This window comes from Mustela lutreola, chromosome 3 (genome assembly GCF_030435805.1).
Source record: "Mustela lutreola isolate mMusLut2 chromosome 3, mMusLut2.pri, whole genome shotgun sequence".
Classification (NCBI taxonomy): domain Eukaryota; kingdom Metazoa; phylum Chordata; class Mammalia; order Carnivora; family Mustelidae; genus Mustela; species Mustela lutreola.
Genome location: NC_081292.1, coordinates 182,131,254 through 182,143,734, shown reverse-complemented (window position 1 = coordinate 182,143,734; position 12,481 = coordinate 182,131,254). Strand labels below are relative to the sequence as shown.

Genomic DNA, 12,481 nt, shown 5'->3' with positions numbered 1-12,481 from the left:
GATCCCTGGGTCCTGGGATAGAGTCCTTCATCGGCCTCTCTGCTAGGCAGGGAGCCTGCTCCCTCCTCTCTCTCTGCCTGCCTCTCTGCCTACTTGTGATCTCTGTCAAATAAATAAATAAAATCTTTAAAAAAAATAAAAGAATGAAAGAAAGTCAATTACTTATGAGCCAGCAAATTTAAATATCACTGGCTACCTCCCAATATCATACTATAATCAAAGTAAGTTTTTGTTCACCTTTGGGCAACAAGAGATCAAGAATAAAAGTCGTAAGCATGGGGAACCATCCCAAGGGCCAGTGGGACAGGAAAAGTCAATATTACCTCAAATGGAAAATGTGGGGACTCATCCACGAATGTCTTTTAGGTATAGTTTCCCCCCCTTTGGACCACAAACTTTACCCTTTTCTGTTATGGGTGGGAATTAACCTATAAATTCTAGACGGTGAGGCAAACTTGCTGGCCTCGGCATGGTGACTGTCTGAGGATTGCGCTGTGTATCAGAAGCTGCATGGTGCCCTTGGATAGCATCTTTTACCAAGTCATAAATGTTAACTTTCAATGAAGAACTTGCTCCAATGACTATATTTATGAACTCTTTGGGTAGAGGAAAAAAGAGCTTCCCTAGATTTCGAATTTGTAATAAAAGCCTATTTAAAAAGAAAAATGGCCTCAGGGATGTTTGAGTGGCTCAGTCGGTTAAGTGTCTGCCACCAGCTCAGGTCATGATCCTGGGCTCCTTGCTCAGGGACACCCTGCTTCTCCCTCTGACTGCCACTCCTCTCACTTGTGCTTGTTCTCTCTCTCTCTCTCTCTCTCTCTCAAATAAATAAAAATCTTAAAAAAAAGAAAAAGAAAAAGAGAAATGATCACCACCACAACAGATAATGGACCAGTGTGATTTTCTGTGCAATATCAAAGTAAAAAATATCTTTCTAAGCTGCACTTTTACAGAGAACAGGAAACTTGGTGGAACCGTGTTTCTTTTTCACCTTTTAAAAAATGTTGAGGCGCCTGGGTGTCTCAGTTGTTAAGCATCTGCCTTTGGCTCAGGTCATGATCCTAGGGTCCTGGGATGGAGCCCTGCATTGGACTCCCTGCTCTTCGGGGAGCCTGCTTCTCCCTCTCCCACTCCCCCTGCTTGTGTTCCCTCTCTAGCTGTATGTCTCTCTGTCAGATGAATAAATAAAACCTTTTAAAAAATAATAAAATAAAAATGTGAGTACTAGAACATCTTTTGAAAATTTTAAGTTACATATATAATTATAAATTATATTTCTACTGAACAACACTGATTTAGAAAATTCTTTCTTTTCCATTCTTATCAGGGAAGATACCTGGAAGAAGTTTGTAATCACATGGCAGAGATAATAATATATCTTAAAACCATCTTACTTCAATTGTGTTTATATATATTCTTTTTAAAAAAGATTTATTTATTTATTTTAGAGAGAGAGAGTGTACACAAGTGTGGGGAGGGGCAGAGGGAAAGAGAGAATCCCAAGCAGACATACTGGCAAGCATGGAGCCCAATGCAGGGCTCAATGTGGGGCTCAATTGAACGACCCTGAGATCATGACTTGGGCCGAAATCAAAAGTCAAAACCTTAACCAACTGAGCCACCCAGGCACCCCTAGAGTTTATAGATATTCTCAATTTAATGTACCTTCTTTTTCTTTATTTCTTGCACTTTCATTTCCTCTTTAAGAAATCTTTTGTGGGGCGCCTGGGTGGCTCAGTGGGTTAAGCTGCTGCCTTCGGCTCAGGTCATGATCTCAGGGTCCTGGGATCAAGCCCTGCATCGGGTTCTCTGCTCAGCATGGAACCTGCTTCCTCCTCTCTCTCTGCCTGCCTCTCTGCTACTTGTGATCTCTGTCAAATAAATAAATAAAATCTTGAAAAAAAGAAAAAAAAAGAAATCTTTTGTAACCATTAGGACAGGAAGGTATTCTTATATTATCATCTATTCTTTTTAAAGATTTTTGTTTTTATTTATTTACTTATTTATTAATTTGAGAGAGACAGAGCATGAATGGGGTGGAGGGCAGAGGGAGTGGGAGAAGCAGATCCCTGCTGAGCGGTGGTCTCCATGTGGGGCTTGATCCTAGGACCCCAGGGTCATGCCCTGAGCCAAGGCAGATGCCCACCGACCGAGCCACCCAGGTGCCTCAATACCACACTTAAAAAAAAAAATTACTTACTTATTTATTTGATAGAGAGAGAGAGAGAGAGAGAGAGAGCAAGAGAGGGAGCATGAGCAGGGGAAGTGGGAGAGGGGGAAGCAGGCTTCCCACCAAGCAGGGAGCCCAGTGTGGAGCTTGATCCTAGACTCTAGGATCATGATCCTGAAAGACCCCCCCTCCCGTCGTTAACTAATTAACTGCTTGGCTTATAGAAATATTAGAAGACACCATGATGGCATTCCTACCTTCCCCCTTCTTGTTCCCCCTCCCTGCCTCTCTCCTCCCTCCCGGGGGCCCTCAGAACCAATCAGCTTGTTCCCTCTTCCCGCCTCTCTCTTCGCGCGCGCGCGCGCACGCGCGCGGGTCCCCAAAGCCAATCAGCAAACTCCACGGTATGCCTTTTTCAAAAGTTCTAACTGTCAACCAATCAGTTGTGCCCCACCCAAAACTTGTTTGTACCTGTCTATAAAAACCCGGCACCACCCCAGCCGGGTGTGCTCAGCTTGCAGGAGCTGCTGATCACCCGCAGGCGCGCGCTGACCACCCGCAGGCGCCTGCGTAACAATAAAGAACCTCTTGCTGATTGCATCCAGTGGCAGTGTTGGATTCTTGGATAAGGGGATCCGCGGGTCTTTCAATCCAAGCAGAGGGCAGATGATTAACGACTGAGCCACCCAGGTGCCCCATCACACTTTCTTAATTACTGCGGCTTCCCACCGGGTATTGATAGCAGGTAGAGCAAGTTATCCCATCTTCTTCTCGGAAACATCTTTTCTTGTATTCACTTTTTACTTTTTTTACTGTGAGAAGTTCTTAGTTATTATTTATTATTGAAATATATCTTATAGCTGGGAAAGTCTGTAAACTTAGGTTTATAACTATTTGATCATTAGTGTAGGCATACAACTCCATAACTCCTTAGAGAAATCCAAATCCTGATACCTGCCCACTTGCTTACACGAGTATCCAGTGAGTGTGAGAGTACTTAAGTCTAAAGCTCTGCAAACAGGTTATTCTGGTTTTCAACTGGGCTGAGTGCAGGTGGTCAGATTACCTACTCCCTTGCAGATTTTCAGCTACCAGGAGTAAACGGGCAAGAGCCATCAAAAAAAATTTTTTTTTATTTGACAGACAGAGATCACAAGTAGGCAGAGAGAGAGAGAGGAGGAAGCAGGCTCCCTGCTGAGCAGAGAGCCCGATGTGGGGCTTGATCCCAGGACCCTGGGATCATGACATGAGCTGAAGGCAGAGGCTTTAACCCACTGAGCCACCCAGGCGCCCCAGCCATCAAAATATTTAATGTGTGTACACTTTAGTTACAGCACTTCTTGGGAGGAGGATCTTGACTCTTGGGAGGAGGATGAGTGGGGAATGGCTGGCAGGAAGACCCTCACAGAACAGCAGGGTCCAGGCATGTCAGACACGGAAAGGCAAGCGACTGGACCACACAGTGCAGGTAGGTGTGGGTGGGGAAGGCTGCATCCCAGCTGTGGTCCTTCTCTTGCTTTCCCCCACTTCAGGTCACTGGAGGTGTTATGCCCCAATAATGGGTCCGTGATTAAAGGAGCGAGACTGATACAAAGCGAAGGTCAAGCAAAGCTTTATTTCACGGCAAGCATCAAGAATCTAACCAACCGAACGTTCGGGGCTGCACCTCTTGCAAGAGTTTCACAGACTAGCTTTTAAGGGCAAAAGCCATGCAGTCAGGCCTGGCCATGCACAGGTGGCCAATGAGATTGTAACACACACAAGAAACTCCACAGTGATGCTAGGTGACCAATTGAGTTACAATTTACCCTAGTAGACATTTGAACCAGCCTATTACAACTTGATTGGGATGGGCGCCCAAAAGGCTCCCAAAGGGCAGGCCCATGCTCGTTGGTAACCAGGGAGACAGTATGCATCCCCCCCCCCCCCCCCACTGATCGATGTCTCCACCTGGTATGACCCACCTTTGTATCAGGGCTTTGTTACCTGAAGCTGGAGTCCGGGACTTGTCTCCAAGTAAATCCCCTGGGGGAAGGGGAGCAGGGACAGTTTCTAAATAGGTCCTTACAGAGGGAAGACAAGACTGTTATGCCCGAGTAATGGGTCCGTGATTAAAGGAGCGAGACTGATACAAAGCAAAAGTCAAGCAAAGCTTTATTTCGTGTCAAGCATCAAGAATCAAACTGGCCGGCCAGGGCCGTACCTCTTACAAAGAGAGGGCGACTCTTCCCTGCTTTCCACACTAACTTTTATAGAGCAAAGTTCACGTGGTTGGGCCTGGCCACACAAAGGTGGCTAATTGAATTACAATTCACCCCACAGTAGCCATAGGAACTAGCCCATCACCTTGGTAGCTAGGAGACAGTGTGCGCCCCCACTGATCGGATGTCTCCGCCTGGCCTGATCCACCCTTGTATTTGAGCTTTGTTACCTGAGGCTGGTTTCAGGGACTTGTTTTTAAGTAAGTCCCCCGGTTGGAGGGGAAGCAGGGACAGTTTTAGGGTTAAACAACAAAGTTATTGTTTAGCCTCAATGGAAGCCTCTGGCTAAAATATAAAAATATAAAATAGGTCCTTACAAAGACAAAACCCAGCCTTCTACCAGCACTGAAGAGCTGTGTCTTTTCCGTGCACACCTGTTCGGGTCCACTCCTACTCTCTCACGTTAGGAGCTCTGGCCATGTCCAAACCACACCCATCCTGCCTCAAGACAAATCACAGGAAGAGTCTGCATGAAAGTCCACTTTAATGATCCAGATTAGGGTCATCCTAGAACCGCCCCTCTTGAGGGTAGATGGGAGGGCACTGGGGCAGAGGGGCTCCACCTGAGGTCTCAGTCAGCAGCACTGAGGTCTCAGTCAGCAACAAGACTTCAGCCCACAGTGGGGGGTGGCTCAAAGAAGCCCTAAAACAAGAAGAAACAAAGGATTGGAATCAGTATATGGGGAGGTGGTCCCTTCCTTACCTACTCTCCTTCACAAAATGCTTCAATAAGAGCCTGATTTATGTAAGGTACAGTGACTCAGCCCAACCATTGTCTGTCCCCTTGGCTCCCACAAATAGCTCACCCTCCCTCCCATGCTTTTCCCTTGGGCTCTGGGCTGGAGAAGAATGGCAGCACCTTGTTTGCATTCACAGAAACACCATGGCGGGCTGGAGAAGAATGGCAGCACCTTGTTTGCATTCACAGAAACACCATGGCAACCATCCCTCACAAGTGGGTCTGTCACTTAGCGCTAAATGCCTTGACCCAGCAACCAATCCAGGCTTAGGAAGACCAGCTGTCACTTGATGTAGTGAGAACAGGTTTCCTAGGAGAGCCTGAGGGGTTGGAAGCCCCCTGACGTGCAGGTTCCTTGCAGGCTCTCAATTTTCATGCTTGCCCTTCTCACAGATATTATACCTCAATATCACGAGAGGTGTCCTTTGAAATCCAGTATCACATTGTGAAATCCCCTTCCTTGAAAGTTCACTGCACTTAAAATCCAAACTTTTCACTATGATCCGTGAGCCCCTGAATGGTCATTCTGGGGCCTACTTTCCAACCTAATCTTCTGCCACTGACTTTTCCATCGATTCCTTAAAGTGAATGGTATACCTGCCTCGGGCCATTTGTCACAGCAGTGTCCTCTGCCTGGCATGCCCATCCCTTATACCTTCCTCTGGCTGCCACCTTCTTACAATTAGGTCTTAGTTCAAACAAACAAACAAACAAACACACACACAAACAAACAAAAAGACTTTCAGCAGTGTGGAGGAGTCTGACCGTTGGAACAGCTCAATTCTCACTGCAGTCCCGGAGAGGAAGGGCAGCGGCTATGCAAGGGAAAGGTCCAGGAATCAGGAGACCTGGGTCTAGTCTTGGCTCTGCCATGAACCTGCTGTGCAACTCTGAGTGAGTCCCTTAATAAGCCTAGGCCATGTCTCATCTATAAAGATAGATGGGAGTGTTAGATGGGTGTTTTTTTTTTTTTTAAGATTTTATTTATTTATTTATTTATTTATTTATTTATAGCATGAGCAGCGGGAGGGGCAGAGGGAGAAGGAGTGGGAGAATCCCAAGCGGACTTTGTGTTGAGCGTGGAGGCCAACTCAGAGCTTGATCTCATAACCCTGAAGGAGCAGGAGGCTGGCTGAGGACAAAGCAAAGGCTGGCGCCTTGCACCCCCCCCTTCACCCGCTCCCCTCTATATGTGTAACATTCCTCAGGCACCCCTGACTGCCGATAAATAGTTGACTTGCAGAGATCACAGTCCTGCAAGGTAGGAGTCTCCTCTGGTTTGCAAATATCCTTGAGATTTACAACAAAGAAGTTACCTTATCAATAGCCCTAATGTCACCCTCCCCTCCATGAGAAACGGAAGGAGGCTGAGGTAGAAGGAAAAGTAAATAAAGTTAAATTTCTTCTAAACCTAAATCTCATTAACAGGGATGCTTGATAGCAGGAATGTAACATTCCACCAGGAGACTCCCAATTGTGAAACTATCAATCAATAAGCTCAGCCCCACCCGAAACTTGTTTGTATCTGTCTATAAAAATCCTGCACCGACCCAGCTCTGGACCTCTCGGTGTTATCGGCAACTAGCGCCGCAGAGGTCCAGGTTCGAACCTGCAATAAACGACCCTTGCTGATTGGCTTTGACTCACGTCTCTGGTGGTCTTTTAAGGTGGGGGTAATATTCAATTGGCATTTCAACCCTAAGATCATGACCTGAGCTGAAATCAAAAGTTTGATGCTTAACTGACTGAGCCACCCAGGCGCCCCTAGATGGGGGTTTTAAATCTAGATTCTGAAGCGTTCAAGCATCTCAAGGAGATAAGTTAGAGCCTTGCCCAGGTCACGTTGCCCAGGTTATGGAGTCGGGCAAGGAGAGGAGGGAGTGCTGAATATGAAGGCCTCTGGGCTACCTCTCCCATTGATCCACAGGAGCCTTCCTATCCCTTGCTATATGCAAAGGAGTATATGGAGGCAGAAGGACTTTTAATTTAATTTTTTTATAATTTGGCAACTTTCAATGCCTATTTGAGACTCAATGTCTATGCACAATCTTTAGAGCATCTCATCCTTAGAGGTTCCTAACATTTGCCCTCCCAACTTCTTGTACTGATACCTCCCTCTGTGAGGGAGAAGGAAGATGGGATACCCTTTGATTGGGAAAGGAAAGAACTTTCCTTCAGCTTATCTGTTCATACCTCAATATCCATTCCCTTCTCCATAGGGGCCTCCCTCATGTAAACAGGTTGTTGGTAATTCCAACCACCAGAGAAAAAGTAAACTCTTTACCTCAACAGGGTTGGCAACCTCTCATTGAAGGGTCTTCAAATCCACGTTGGTGGTAAAGCACTGCTCTCTCTTCACTTTGGCTATTGAGGTCTGGGATGTGGGAAGCCAGGAGTCAAGAATAAGGCAGAAAAGGATGACAGGGCTCCAGAAGGGAAAGGAATAGGACCCAAAGTCAGGGATTGAAAAATCTAGAGGAGACACATAAGTCTTACCTTGGGGAATAGGAGTCGAAGTTTCTCCTCTTGTTTGCCCCTAAAGATACAGGAATGACAGACAGAAGCTAAACTTGCTAACACCCATCTCCTCTCCCTTTGCAGATATCACTAATGGCTAATGGATTTGTTTTTCGTGGATCCCAGACAGAACCTCTCATAGATCATTCTCATAGTCCTGATGGCAGTTTTAACATCAGTTCCCTCCCTTCTCTCTGTCTGCTAGACAGTATGGACCAACCATAAGTCTCTCAAACCTGATTCTAGTGGTTTTCGTGGGAAAGGCTGCCTGCCCCTGCCTCAGACATGGATCTGTGGGGTGGAGTCTGCTGCTGAGCTTCTGGGTCATCATATCCTGGATAATGTCATCCTTCCAGAACAACCCTGCAGGGTAAAAAGATGTGGTGAATTGACACCTAGGGCATACTGCCTGGTCCACTCCTGGAGCCAGAGTGAGACTAGCAATCCCTCTCTTCCTCAAGTAGATAAAGAATCTCAACTTGCGCAGAGAACTAAATGAGCTGGTGTATAAAATTCCTTAGCATAGAGTCTGGTGTATAGTAAACCTTCAACTAGGATTGTATTCTGTTTGCTGATTCATTTGGTGCTATTTTGAGGACTAAATGAGATTTGTGGTGTACATGCTTAGAAAACTAGGCAGTGATTCCTAAACTTTAGTGTGCATCAGAATTTCCAAATTCTGGAATTTCCAATTCCAACAAATTAGGGGTACCTGGGAGGCTCAGTCGGTTAAGTGTCTGCTTTCAGCTCAGGTCATGATCTCAGGGTCCTGGGATGGTGCCCTGAGTCAGGCGCCTTGCCCAGTGGGGAGTCTGCTTCTCCCTCACCCTCTCTCCTGCACCCACCCCACTCGTGCTCTCTTTCTCACTCTCAAATCTTTAAAAACCAAAAATCCCATAAATTACTGTTCCTCACCCCCAGAGTTTTTGATTCAATAGGTCTGGGGTGAAGCTCAAGAATGAGCATTTCTAACAAGTTCTCTGGTGATGCCGATGCTGCTGGTCCTGAGATACTCTGTGAAAACCACCACTCTAAGTCATTACACATATATTAGACAACAGTAGTAGTAGCAGTAATATGAACTCAAGGTAGATTTCCTTTCTGACCCTTCCCCCATCCATGAAATTCTACACTAAGGCAGGTCAGTCATCTGTCTCCAAGGGACTTTCACTTCCTTTCATTCCTCCTGTCCACTTGTTATGCCATTTGCTCTGCTTCCTTCTCAGAGGCTGAGGGGTGCATATGTATATTCCTGAGAACTTAAGGATTGCTGTCTATGAAAAAGCTCTGATACCACTGGGGTTGGGACTCATCAGAAGGAATTGGATGCTGGCCTCTTCCAGGGTTTTCTTCTAGAAGTCTCTGCTGGGCTCCTCCAGGGCACTCAAGGGCAAACAGCCTACCCATCCAACTCCACTCCCCATTCCAGTCATATCCCGTTCTCCATGAGGTGAGCCTGACAGGAAAGTTTCAAGTAGAGACATCTGAGGAAGAAAGCTCATCCTCAGATCAAATAGCCCCTCACTCACCCAGCCTTTCTGATCATGTCCCAGCCTCTCTTCCCCAGCCCTTACCCACCTTGGGACACAATCTACTGGAGTACAACTTTTAAGTGTTGGAAGACTGGAGTGGCAAACCCTTGGAGGGGCCAGAGCTGCCCCACTCCCACTTGACCCTGACCATCTAAAAGGCAGAATGGTGAAATCAGCAAGGAACCTAGCCAGAAGCCTTTCAGATCCCAGCTGAAGAAAAGCAGCTTTCTTCCACTATCACTCTGATGAAGTTCTAGAACCTAGGTGAGGTTTGGTGGGCTGAGGTCCGGAGCCGATAACCAAGAAAGAATTCTTGAGACATCTTTGGTGCAAAATGGTGGTTTATTAAAGCACGGGGACAGGACCCGTGGGCAGGAAGAGCTGCTGCCCTGGGTTGTGAGGGATGGCAGGTTATGTACTGAGGCTGGGGGAAGGTGAGGGGAAGAGAGGTTTCAATGGAGTTTTCATATGCTAAAGAGGGCCTACAAGGTGCCAGGACGTTCCAGGCCTGCCGGAGGCCTTGCCCTTGCTGCTGGATCAATGTTGTCTTTAGCCCAGCCATTAACATTAAGATAGTTGGGAGACTTTTTGATGGGGTGTCACAATCCTGCTATCAATCGTCTTTGTTAGTGAGATTTAGGACATTTGTAAGCCAAGGGAGACTCCTGTCTAGCAGGATTGTGAGCTCTGCAAGTTAACTATTTGCTTATTGTTCATGGCAGTCAGGGCTGCCTGAGGGATGCTACACTTATGGAGGGGAAAGAGTGAAGAGGGGGTGCAAGGCGCCAGCTTTTGCTTTGTCCTCAGCCAGGCTCTTGCTCCCTCATCAACTCCTGTGTTTCCTGGTCTCTGCCTGCCTCACCAGACCCCTTCTTCCTCTCAAGTCTTCCTTCTTTTCATTTTTTCCTTCCCCCATCACCACCTGCCCTATTCTTCAGAATCGCATTCACCTTTGATGCCAACTTCCAGATAAGAACCAGCTTACAAGTAATGAGCAGCCTGTGGAGAATGAAGTGAAAAAGACTCAGGAAACTATAAACTTGGAATGGATAATCAGGCAAACAAATGGGGCATGGGAAGCAGGTAAACTGCATCTCAAAGCCTTGTGTGCCTGGCGGGGATTAGAAAGGAGGTCTGGAATCCTTTGAGGAAGAAAGTATTTGTATGTATAGGGTTTTTGTATCTGAATCTTTGTCCTGAAAGCCAGTTTATCTAACTGTGCATAGCGGAATGACAGAGTGTGGGGGAGGATAATCCCTAATGCTATACCACCTTCATTAATCCAAGTAGATGGGGTAGAGTTGGCATAGAGTCCAGTTTTTATATGGTGGAATTACCATAAGTCATTGTGGACACGCGTTAAGGAAAGGGAATGGGGGGGCGCCTGGGTGGCGCAGTTGGTTAAAGCCTCTGCCTTCGACTGGGGTCATGGGATAGAGCCCCGCAGCGGGCTCTCTGCTCAGCGGGGAGCCTGCTTCCCTTCCTCTCTCTCTGACTGCCTCTCTGCCTACTGTGATCTCTATCTGTCAAATAAATAAATAAATAATCTTTTAAAAAATTTTAAAAAGAAAAAAAAAAAAAAAGGGGAATGATCCTCCGAAGTCAAATGGATTCCCATACCAATTTCCTGTTTTTCGGAAGGATCAGAGCCTCTAGCACCCTCATGAGAAAGAAAAGAGCTTCTTCTGGAAGGGGAGATTGTTGTCTGAGGCATCGCTCCAGGACTGATAGGAAAAGTGGTGGCGAGACCCACAGGGAGGTTGGCGCTGTCCGTGGTGCTGAGGGAGTGACCGAAGCCTGGTTTAAGGCGTCTGGGCGGCAGAGAAGGCGAGGCATCCCTACAGGAACGTCCCCTTACCCCGCCACACACACATCTCTCCTGTCATCCGCCACCAGGCCTCCTCCCACAGTTCTTCGCGAGCCCTCTGCACTGGCCTCTAAACCCAAGAATCGGGCGGAGAAAGTTGGCGTCAGACTAGGAGTTTGCGCGCTCTTCTCCACACGCCTGGCACTGGAATCCTCGAGTCTGCGCAGTCGGTCTCTGGCCGCTCAGACCTGAGTCCGCGCTGGTCTACCCCGAAGGCTAAGTGGAGGGAGAGGAAGGATGGATTCTTACCCCCTCTATTCTCTTTTACCCTAGTTTAACAATCCCCTTTTTATCAGAAATCAGAGAGCAAATACCAGGCTCTGAAGGCTTTTGATGAAATCCTAGCTCGTTTCTCTGCCCAGCTCTCTGTCTGGAGCTAGGACCCGGTACCCGTGCGTCCCTGTTCCTATCGTCCAGAAATCCGGGTCCCCTTCCTATCCCTCAGCCCTGGTCATCTCTTCCTTGGCCCCTCGGTGCGTCTTACTTCTCCTATGGCGGGGCTTACTTCCCACCGCCCACTCGTCTTTCCACCCTCCTACTGGATCCCCAATCTTCCCCTGAGGTCCCTTCCCTTAAGTCCAATCCCATACGCGGAGCCCCATCTCAAGCCCACGTCTCTTTCTACAAAAAGCTCTCTATATTTATCTCTTTTCGCGCTCCCCAACACATCCTTTTCCTCCTGAGTTCCTAACCTTGAGGCCCCCTCACCCACTTCTCTCAGGAGACTTCTCTGGCCTGCCCCCACCGCCCTTTCCCTAACCGCCTGGTGGCCACTAATGTTGTTGCAGCCCCCTGGGCAGCTATTCAGAAGCAGGAAGCAGTGGAGCAGCCAGACCCACACCCCTCCCCATCCCCTAGAGTACAGCAGGTGCTGCATCCTCCCCAGCTCCACGTGCTCGTCCCCCCTCCTAAATCTCAGAGAAAGTTGAGACAGCAGCTGGAGACTGTAGTTTCCCACTCGCAAGGTGGCTGGATCTGCACAACCCTGCTTTGGCAGCTTGGCCAATCGAGATTGGTCCCTGCCCCTGAGGACGTGTAGCCAACTCCTCCTTCCCTTTACCACCCGCAGAGCCATCCCAACTCACCCCCAGGTGCCCGCTTCTTTACCCAGGTCTCAAGGACCACTGCCTCTACTCCCAGTCCCAAAGTTGTGTAAAGGGATTGCAAGTAAGATGTGGGTGTGCATGATACCTTCCTCATAAGCTTGTTATGAGGATTAAATATGAATAATTCCTGGACAGTAGACACTCAATGTAATTAGTCTGTTTTTATTATCCTTGATGCTTACTTTACCCTCACCTTTTTAAAAATCTTCAACATACATGAGTTCAACCTGCAAAATATATCGCACCTCCATCCACTTCTCTCCACATCCACTAGCACCGTCTTGGTTTA

At 47.5% G+C, this 12,481-nt stretch overlaps 1 pseudogene; it reads right to left on the bottom strand.

Annotated features, from left to right (window-relative positions):
- Positions 1-5,023: 5,023 nt before the first annotated feature.
- LOC131827963 (regulated endocrine-specific protein 18-like) lies at positions 5,024-11,963 on the bottom strand (annotated as a pseudogene).
- Positions 11,964-12,481: the final 518 nt, after the last annotated feature.